At 45.2% G+C, this 10,753-nt stretch overlaps 1 long non-coding RNA gene across 2 annotated transcripts; it reads left to right on the top strand.

Moving 5' to 3' along the window:
• The first annotated feature begins 833 nt into the window (after positions 1-833).
• On the top strand, positions 834-5,133 carry LOC134022922 (uncharacterized). 2 transcript variants are annotated; one of them, XR_009930709.1, is made up of 5 exons: positions 834-1,018; positions 1,600-1,784; positions 2,699-2,929; positions 3,180-3,502; positions 4,779-5,133. It is a non-coding gene; the product is annotated as an uncharacterized LOC134022922 (long non-coding RNA). The 2 variants fall into 2 exon arrangements; XR_009930710.1 differs by lacking the exon at positions 1,600-1,784.
• Positions 5,134-10,753: the final 5,620 nt, after the last annotated feature.

The raw sequence follows: 10,753 nt of genomic DNA, 5'->3' as shown, positions 1-10,753 counted from the left end.
GTTCCAGCATGATCACATGCACAGTGTTCCAGCATGATCACATGCACAGTGTTCCAGCATGATCAGATGCACAGTGTTCCAGCATGATCACATGCACAGTGTTCCAGCATGATCATATGCACAGTGTTCCAGCATGGTCAGATGCACAGTGTTCCAGCATGATTAGATGCACAGTGTTCCAGCATGATCACATGCACAGTGTTCCAGCATGGTCAGATGCACAGTGTTCCAGCATGATCACATGCACAGTGTTCCAGCATGATCAGATGCACAGTGTTCCAGCATGATCAGATGCACAGTGTTCCAGCATGATCACATGCACAGTGTTCCAGCATGGTCAGATGCACAGTGTTCCAGCATGATCACATGCACAGTGTTCCAGCATGATCACATGCACAGTGTTCCAGCATGATCACATGCACAGTGTTCCAGCATGATCAGATGCACAGTGTTCCAGCATGATCACATGCACAGTGTTCCAGCATGATCACATGCACAGTGTTCCAGCATGATCACATGCACAGTGTTCCAGCATGATCACATGCACAGTGTTCCAGCATGGTCAGATGTACAGTGTTCCAGCATGATCAGATGCACAGTGTTCCAGCATGATCACATGCACAGTGTTCCAGCATGATCACATGCACAGTGTTCCACAACACTACCCTTCAGCCCACACATCCTCCTCTGCTTCCTGTGCACGACACGCTTCCTGTGTGTGGATGACACATTTCCTGTGTGTGGTGACCTTCTGTGATGAAAGGACAGCAGAGAAAGCAGCATCCGACTTGTATTGTCAGGGAGGACCGGAGTGGATCCTCCTGGATGTAGACGTGGCCTGAAACAGGGACACCAGGTGGGAGCCAGCACAACCTGCATGTGGCTGTGCTGGCTCCTGCCTCGGACCAGGGGTGTGTGTGGGCACGGGAGGAGCGAGGTGTGCTAGGCGGTGATACAGGGCAGATGCCATAGCGATGACAGCTGGCGAGGCAAATGGTCCAGAGTGTAAACATTGGAGGTAATTATGAAGCAATTACCCAGCATCGCCTCCATATGGGAAGGAGCTTACTGCCATATATCTGTGTTTCATTCAGAAGAGCAGCACTGTAACTGTGACGGTAGCTGATGGTGAGATTTTCTCAGGCAAGTCTTGAGGTTTTAGCTCATGAAGTGTTTTGGAAAAAAGAAATAGAATTAAAGAGAAGGTAAATAGTGACTTGAAAGCAGAAAAACATAATCTGCTAAATATACAACGAGCAAGGTGAACAGCTGTATCTACTCATTTATCTGTAGACTTTTCCTCTTTACATCGATTCTCTCAGTATGAACTCGCTCAGTGAGCTTCCAAAGCTGAGAGGGTTTGGTGCACCCTAACACACAGTGTTAACACACAACACACTTACAACCCTAAATAAATACATTCAGAATAAGTTCCAGTGTTATTACGAAAATCATTATTACCAGATTACCAGATACCGCATTTGTAATTGCTTTGCAATGAATTGGAGCGTGTTTGCCTGATAAGAGTCAGGTGGTGAGGTCGTCAAAAGATGTAGAACACAGTTCACCTCCCCGGAGAACGTTTCCATCCGTCCACAGATAAGAAGAGCATCTTAGTTCAGCTGAGTGAAGATTACCTCCAGGGATCACCTCCAGGGATCACCTCCAGGGATCCCCTCCAGGGATCCCCTCCAGGGATCACCTCCAGGGATCCCCTCCAGGGATCCCCTCCAGGAATCACCTGCAGAGACCCTGCTGCTGCTGTTGCATGTTCATGCTTTCAGGTAGATTTAAAAGGACCTTCAGTGTTATTATTGTACCTTGGACTGATCCACAAAGTCGGGTCATTAAGATTCACACGAGGACGTGCATTTCATCTCAGATGAAATTCAGAAACAGCGTTAGTAATAATAATTTGTTTTTACGCTAAAATACTACAGCAAAGAAACACACACAACCAACAGGGACAAAAAACAAATTCCATGTCTCTATGTTTTACCAGCATCATACTGATTCTGTTAAAGACCACCACAGTTACGACTCCTCATCCCTGACACTTTCCTGAAGACTCGCTGTGAGAAGAGCGCTGGATGTAAGATCTGACTGATCTTCCAGGAACAGCAGGAGGCTCCTGGCTCGCGGAGGTTTTGATGTTTGCTGTCTTTGTGCAACTCTGAAACGCCCCGCCCCCGCCCCGCCCCTGCACACAAGCACGCCACACACACACCGGCTCTTGCTTTGTATCTATATATAGATATATATATTTTATATCTCCCTTTCTCTATCACAAACGCAAAACTCTTATTAGACTATATGCTCTAAAGTGTGTCATGTGTCAGCGAGTTTGATTTCTGGTTTGTTTGATAATCATCCTGCTGTGTTTGTAAACAGCAGCCCACATCGCAGTGCCATGGTTTATCTGCAGTCGGCAGAGAGATGAATAAATAGGATTGTTTGGCCACAGGGAGGAGAATTGAGTGCTTGTTAAGAAATGTTTGGTTGGTTTTGTCAGAACTAAACCACAACACTGATATAGCCTTCAGTACCTCACATCTGCCTGGTAGGCAACTGTATCTGCTTTCAGAATGTCCTGCCATGGGATTCACTGAATCTGTCTGCTTGTGTGGGCCTCCCTTCTGTTTGAGGCTCATTAAAGAGTTCAGTTAACAGATGTGATGTGTTTTTCATGATGAGTCAGCAGAAACATGGAGATAGAGAGTCTTCCATGAAGATCTACTACCAGAGCCCCTGGCAAGCCATCCATCAGGGCTCCAGCGAAGGCCACTATCTTCTGACTGACAAGAAAATGGACCAGGACACCATGATGAGTGACTCCAGAGGGCTGGAGATGGATGCCTATTGATGTGCCACAATAAACCAGCAAGAGACTGTTTACTGCGGTTAAGAGCCTCTCTCTCTGCAGTCGATGGTACTGTGCCATAGCTTCATCGTTTTTATATTACAAAATTATTCCACGTAAATGATTGCCAATCATTTGGTCTTGTTTTAATTTCTGCAGAAGTAGTTGAGGGATGTTTTTTCTTTTAATTCCACCATCTCAAAGTAGCTTAAAATAGCGTTTTGGCTGTTTTGTTGCGCCTTGCCCATAAATAATTGCAGATTGAGAAGATAAGCTGAGAGTAATCTTCTGCTAAGATCCCTGCCGTCTCTTCCTTCAGAGCTGAGATCTGCCGGCGTGTCAGTGCTCCCCTTTCCTCACAGAAGAGCTCCTTTCAGGATAAGAAAGCTCTCTCAGTGTGTTGTGACAAGTCGTTGAGGCAGAAGATCTCCCTGCTTGTTCACATCGACACAGCAGCACCAGCGACCTTGAAGGTGACCCGCTGTGAACGTGTCTCTCAGATGCAACCCTTGAAGAGGACAGCAATCTTGGCCTGCTATCAAACTGCACCGCACACGGGTGACCCTGTGGGGTTTCTGAAACAGCCTGGGAGATGAGATCATCCTCACGGATCCAAGGTTGACTGACAGGCAGGAGTGAGAGGTGGGTGAATCAGGAGAGAAAAGGTTAGAGATTGCAGGATGTGCTTCAGTCCTCCAGGCCTTGGTTCAGTCTCCTCTCTTGATAAAGTACTCTGGCTCTGTAGGGTCACAAGGTTGGCAAGGTGGGAGTAATCATTGAGAGATCACTTAGTTTGGCCTCCCCACTCCCTCCCCACCACACTACAGCTAAAGCCCGCTGCTCTGGTGCTCCTTCACAGAACAGCGGGCTGAGAGGGCTGCACCACGGAGCTCACAGAACTATATCAGGGTTCTCTGTTTATTCATACTTTGATTTAAAAATACTTTGAAAAGAAAATGAATTCCAAATTATGTGTTAAAAACTGTTTAAAATTGTGGTTTCCTCTTTGGAAATGTGAATGTGCTCTGTGTGAGAGTGTGTATGAGTACTGTGTGTGTGTGTACAGTGTGTGTGTGCACGCGTGTGTGTGTGTGTACTGTGTGTGTGTGTACTGTGTGTGTGTGTGTACTGTGTGTACTGTGTGTGTGTGAGAGTTTGTGTGAGCGGGTGTACTGTGAGTGTACTGTGTGTGTGAGTGTGTGTACTGTGTGTGTGTGTACTGTGTGTGTGTGTGTACTGTGTGTGTGTGTGTGTACAGTGTGTGTGTGTGTACAGTGTGTGTGTGCACGCGTGTGTGTGTGTGTACTGTGTGTGTGTGTACTGTGTGTACTGTGTGTGTGTGAGAGTTTGTGTGAGCGTGTGTACTGTGTGTGTGTACTGTGTGTGTGAGTGTGTGTACTGTGTGTGTGTGTACTATGTGTGTGTGTGTACTGTGTGTGTGTGTACAGTGTGTGTGTGTGTACAGTGTGTGTGTGCACGCGTGTGTGTGTGTGTACTGTGTGTGTGTGTACAGTGTGTGTGTGTGTACAGTGTGTGTGTGCACGCGTGTGTGTGTGTGTACTGTGTGTGTGTGTACAGTGTGTGTGTGTGTACTGTGTGTGTGTGTACAGTGTGTGTGTACAGTGTGTGTGTGCACGCGTGTGTGTGTGTGTACTGTGTGTGTGTGTACAGTGTGTGTGTGTGTACAGTGTGTGTGTGCACGCGTGTGTGTGTGTGTACTGTGTGTGTGTGTACAGTGTGTGTGTGTGTACAGTGTGTGTGTGCACGCGTGTGTGTGTGTGTACTGTGTGTGTGTGTACTGTGTGTGACGCCGGGTTAGTGGAGTGTGGAGCCCCGGGCTTCCATGTCCCTCCAGCAGTGGCAGCCTGACAGAGACTGCAGCTGTAATTTATTCTGATGGCTCCTTCTTCCTCCGCAGCGCTGAAGGTCACCAAGCGCGGTGATAAGGAAGCTGTAGAGACCGCAGTTCTTACAGGCTACAATCAGCTGATTATTCTTTCAAATGCCAAAGATGAAAATATGGCGGCACAAGTTGGTTGTGATGCGAGTCGGAGGATGTGGTTATGTGAGTCCTGTGTCCTGGGCAGAGCCACGCTCAGCTGAGGAAGACAGAAACACGCTGTTCAACATGCTGTAAATCATAAATTCAAATTGCAATCAGGATGTTAGCACTAGACAGCCCAATGAAACAAGAACGTAAATGTCAAACACATCTGCAGCCAATCTGAACACGACCGTTTTGCTCAAATGCCATAAAAACTAAATATACAATTTGTCGCTGCTGTTGTGTGTATTCATGTTAATTTATTCTGAATGCCGTAAAACAGGCTTTTGTCTATGCGTGCCAGACGTGCTATCTCATATTCTGTGTGTCGTGCTACGTGCTACGTTCTGTGTGGTCTTTCCAAAGCAACATTGTTTACCAGTGGGAAAGAACTGAGAGGAAATGCAGTTTTTTCACCTGGGCCAAGGTAACAGAAACACTCTGTCAGCTTTTAAGGATCCACCGTGCGAGAAACCCAAACATCTGAGCCAGAGCTCAAGGCGAGGAGGAATGAAATGCCTTTTAGAGACTGCGGAGGTGGATGGGGATGGAAAGATACACAAATGAAAGCAGGAAGTAGGGCAGGATCTGCAGGGGGAGGGGGGCGGGGGAGTCGGGGGGCGGGGGAGTCGGGGGGCGGGGGAGTCGGGGGGCGGGGGAGTCGGGGGGCGGGGGAGTCGGGGGCGGGGGAGTCGGGGGGCGGGGGAGTCGGGGGGGCGGGGGAGTCGGGGGGGCGGTGGAGTCGGGGGGAGTCGGGGGGGCGGGGGAGTCGGGGGGGCGGGGGGAGTCGGGGGGGCGGGGGAGTCGGGGGGCGGTGGAGTCGGGGGGGCGGTGGAGTCGGGGGGGCGGGGGAGTCGGCGGGCGGGGGAGTCGGGGGGGGCGGGGGAGTAGGGTTCTGAGGACTTCCTTTGAAGGATATCTTACTACCTTTCCAGGAGTGGATCTGTGAGTGGATCGGAGGAGCTGGCTGGAGAGGTGCATGGTGGGATATCTTCCCGTAAGCCTCCCAGCGGGGCTGCTACCCACGGGAGCTGGAAACTCTCAGAACTCCAGGAGAACTTTGGTGCAACTAAATTTATCTTTGGTCTCAAGAGTAAGCAGTTTCTCTTTAGCACTCTCGTTGCCATGAATTTGTACAAGTGCAGTGTTAATGTGATAACATTATTCTCACATACAATAATTAAGCTATCGAGAAAGCCAAGAAACCAAGTATCTTACCTCTTACCTTAGATTTTCTGAACTGCTCTTCTCATATACGCAGCCGATTACAGAAGATTTTATTTTATGCATCAAATAAATAAATAAATCCTTGTTATAATGACTTCCAAAAAAGGACACTGAACTCTCCCCATATACATATCTTCGGACACTTCTAACTTCTCTTTAAACATTAAAGAGAACAAGTAAAATATGACTCAGTTACTGCACCCCTGCAGTAGCTCACAGTCTGCCTGTTGTGAAACATGTTGCGGTGTGATCCAAGAAGACTGGCTGTCCAGAGCCCAGTGCTGGGGACAGAGTTTCTCACTTCTCTCTATGACAGCCTCCAGGCTCTCTGTAGTTAAACACCCAGCATCTAACCATTTATCTTTGGCCCAACATTATTATGTTCAACTCTACAAACCCCCTCAACAGTCAATAAAGAGGAACCTGGATCCATTTTGACTATTTTCTTGCTGGTACAGCGTCAGCCGTGCTATCTGCAGATCTGTCTTGTAAACACATGTATAAACTGCTGCTTGTTTTAAGAGCATCATTTTCTGGTAAGAACTATCCAACCCAAGTCAGTGCACCCAGAACCCTTCAACATTATTTAAAGTGGCTTCTTTAGAAGTAGAAGACGTCTTTACAATGTAGAGTTCCTCAAGCTGTCATGATCTAAAATACTGTCCCGCTCCGAGAGCAGCGCTGAGAGCACAGACGGCATCTCTCTCTGGATTTAGTTTTGATGTGTTTTTGCCAAGACGGAAACTGAGCAGAAACCAAATCAAATCAGACCCTTCAAATTGAACCTGCTGCATTCTAGGCCAGTCCCCATATCCACAGTCGAAACGCAATATCCCTCCTCCCCATCTCCTCCCCTCCTCCTCCCCATCTCCTCCCCTTCTCCTCCAAACCTGGGTTTCCTTTTTTGCTCTCTGACATCGGTCAATACCAGCTGAACACCCCATATTACACTAGTGATGTTATAGGGGAGTAAAAACTGGGGCAAGACGATCATTGTTTGTGATGAAAAGCATGGCTGGAAATTAATTTAGGTTCTTTGTGTCATGGATTTCAGGGGATCAGGTGTTTAATGGTTTGGAATACAATAGCTCAGGGTCCTGAAGGTATTGAGCGACTAAGAGGCGTGTTGGCACACAAATTTCTCTCCTGACTTTTACTTCGACACAACATGTCAATGATAACAAGTTTTCCTTTGCAAACAGTGTCAACTGAAGCTGCAATTATCTGTCAACCCTAATCCAAGGTCATGTGCAAACACAGGAATATAAGAAACACTGTCAAAGTTCAACTGTGGAGAATCCACAACATGTAGAATATAAAACAAGTTGGGAGGTTTAAACCTAAATAAGAGAATGCGTTCTTTTGGCTGACACTTTCATCCTTCAATCAAAACTACGACCTCTTCATTTGCAGTCATGCTCTGAGTCATGCTCTCTAACACATATCCACACAGCTATTCTTTAACAGATGTTATCTTACTGGCTTTTAAGCGTTAATGAAGGCACTGTGGGATCACTGCTTTTGAAACAACATGATCCGAAAAATATTTGAATTATACTGCAGGCATTACTGTAACTAAATCTAAATATATATTCAAAGGCCCTTGCGATGTACAAATAAGCTTTGAAGTTGAGTTGATACAAATCTTAATTAAGTTATGGACACTAAGACCCATTTCTTTAATTTCCACTTCGACAAATCCTGCAGTGATCATATCCTCTTCAGAACATGCCTTCATGGAAACCAGTGATCATCTCCTCTTCAGAACATGCCTTCATGGAAACCAGTGATCATCTCCTCTTCAGAACATGCCTTCATGGAACCAAACCAAGCAGAGGATGGTTTCTACACCTCATTAACAATATCTAAGATGGTTAAAAGCATCAGTGGCGTCTAATGTTTCATAATCTCCTTCTTCCACCCTGCGCTTCAACAGCTGCTTATTTGATTCTCATCAGAGCTGTCTGGAGCCAAGCGCTGCACACAGGTGACCTTGACGCAGCGCCACCTCACAGACAGATTATAATCTCACACCTCACAGACAGATTATAATCTCACACCTCACAGACAGATTATAATCTCACACCTCACAGACAGATTATAATCTCAGGATGATAAATTGGAAGAGAACGTAGAGTGTAATTGTCACAACCGAACAGCTGCAGATGACATCCCCTTTCCTACACACTACAGATGTTGTACCTCAGGGGTTTCCACAAATTCCAAAAATGGTTGTTGATCATTTATAATAACTGTGTTTTAATAAGATAATATTCAGTCTTCTTTGTTTTCTCCAATCTCCTTCATCATACTTTAACATCTGTGAACAAGAAGCAGACTACATCCTGCTTCATCTGAGCGGTAGGACATGCTGTGCTTTGGACAAGAGAAGCTAGTTTGGCGCTACAGGCTCTTTGTGTTCCCTGCCCATCTGTCGAACCCTGTAACCATCTCCAGTCTCAGGCGACCGGTTCCACACTCCGGCGACACGACTGCAGGTATTAGCCACAGGACTGAGCGAGCGTGACAGCGACCATTATCAGGCCCCTGGCACTCGGCATGGTCTTGGTTATTATCAGATGGAAGATTTGCTTTTTGGCTGAAGGGAAAAAAAAGGTTTTAAACAACATAAAGGTGGGACAAGGCACAAGCTCTAGAGGCACAGGACAGGTCTTTAGCCAAGCGACAGTTTGTAAGTGTGACAGAGTAATGGGCCACTGGGAAATAACAGCTTGGATATCAGTCCTGGATTCTGAATCTGAGCAGGCAACATAACATCTCAGTCTAACAGGCTGATAGTTCTAATATTTACTTTTAGTGGCAGCAGGTAAAGTAGGAATGGTGTCTCATCAAAAACTGTAGACACCACAGTACAGGAACGTTAACACATCTAGATGTTGAATGAGGTCAATCTGGTTCAACTTTAAATGAGAAAAGTATGACTAGCGGAAGTAACATAACTAACTTTTATTGCCCTGAAACTAAAACAAATACCTGCTCCTCATATGAGATACCTTTTACTGCATAAGTAGTCCATCAGTTTTAACTGGTATTAACTGTGCTAAACCTGAAAGAGAGCAAGTACACCTGTTTGTTTTCAAAACGTGTTTATAACTTTTTTTGAGACGGAAGATGATGATATTTACGTTTCCTCCAAACATCGTATTTGAAAGGATTCTAGAAGTCTGGGAAGGTACGAAAGGATTCTAGAAGTCTGGGAAGGTACAAAAGGATTCTAGAAGTCTGGGAAGGTACAAAAGGATTCTAGAAGTCTGGGAAGGTACGAAACCTGGATCCAAGATAAGACATCCTCATCATGTCCTTTTATATCTCACAAAGCGTTTTTCACATGGAAACTGTGAGGGGAATAGAAGCAGAAGGCTTTCTGGAGGATATGCTTTCTATTGCTTTCCACAGATGGCTCATCATTACATGGGCATTGCTTCCAGGTAAAGCCTCCTATCATATTTTAGATTTTTTTTGCGATTGTGGTCTCTCGCTTTGAAAGATGTTTAGCAAAAACATTGCCCACTAAGTAAAAGAAAAAACAAATTACAATTCACGACGCGTCATTGTTTTTGGTCCAAACTTTAGTCACAGTCTCCCCAAGGATTCTCTCCTCTTTAACTGTGAACGGCACCAAATCAAAAACATCGAATGACTGCGAGGGCAGGATGATTGCGATGACCGTATATTACAGGTGTATAAATTGCTTCTGCCCCGGCCCTTCCCAGGTAATGAGTATAAATGAATTGAAAAATGTAGATTGAGCTGGCGCGCCAATGGAGGAATGTATTCCTCAGCGGCTGGCATCTCCTTCTAAAAACAGACTGAGACCACTGGGACAACCAGGAGAAACTCCGGCCCCTCCCTCCTCTGACCCCATTTAAAGCTGCTGGATTTGGCTTTCTGGATTATGGAGAGAGAACGAGAGGAAGAGAGTGAGAGAGAAAGAAAGAGGAAATGAAACTCTTGGATCTTCCACCAGAACTCAAGCAGTAATCATAGAAAAAAAACTATTCTCCAGAAAATGTTTTCCTGCTTTTCTTTCTTCCGTTTCATCTCAGTTTATGTAGCTTCCCACCCCCCCCTCCTTTTAAATAGTTTATAGGAATATACTAGTCTTTCATCATCTGACATGTTATAGGAATATACTAGTCTTTCATCATCTGACATGTTATAGGAATATACTAGTCTTTCATCATCTGACATGTTATAGGAATATACTAGTCTTTCATCATCTGACATGTTATAGGAATATACTAGTCTTTCATCATCTGACATGTTATAGGAATATACTAGTCTTTCATCATCTGACATGTTATAGGAATATACTAGTCTTTCATCATCTGACATGTTATAGGAATATACTAGTCTTTCATCATCTGACATGTTATAGGAATATACTAGTCTTTCATAATCTGAAATGTTATAGGAATATACTAGTCTTTCATCATCTGACATGTTATAGGAATATACTAGTCTTTCATCATCTGACATGTTATAGGAATATACTAGTCTTTCATCATCTGACATGTTATAGGAATATACTAGTCTTTCATCATCTGACATGTTATAGTAATATACTAGTCTTTCATCATCTGACATGTTATAGGAATATA

Source organism: Osmerus eperlanus, chromosome 6 (genome assembly GCF_963692335.1).
Source record: "Osmerus eperlanus chromosome 6, fOsmEpe2.1, whole genome shotgun sequence".
NCBI lineage: Eukaryota > Metazoa > Chordata > Actinopteri > Osmeriformes > Osmeridae > Osmerus > Osmerus eperlanus.
The sequence above is the reverse complement of the archived record's forward strand: the minus strand, read 5'-3'. Positions and strand labels throughout refer to the sequence as shown.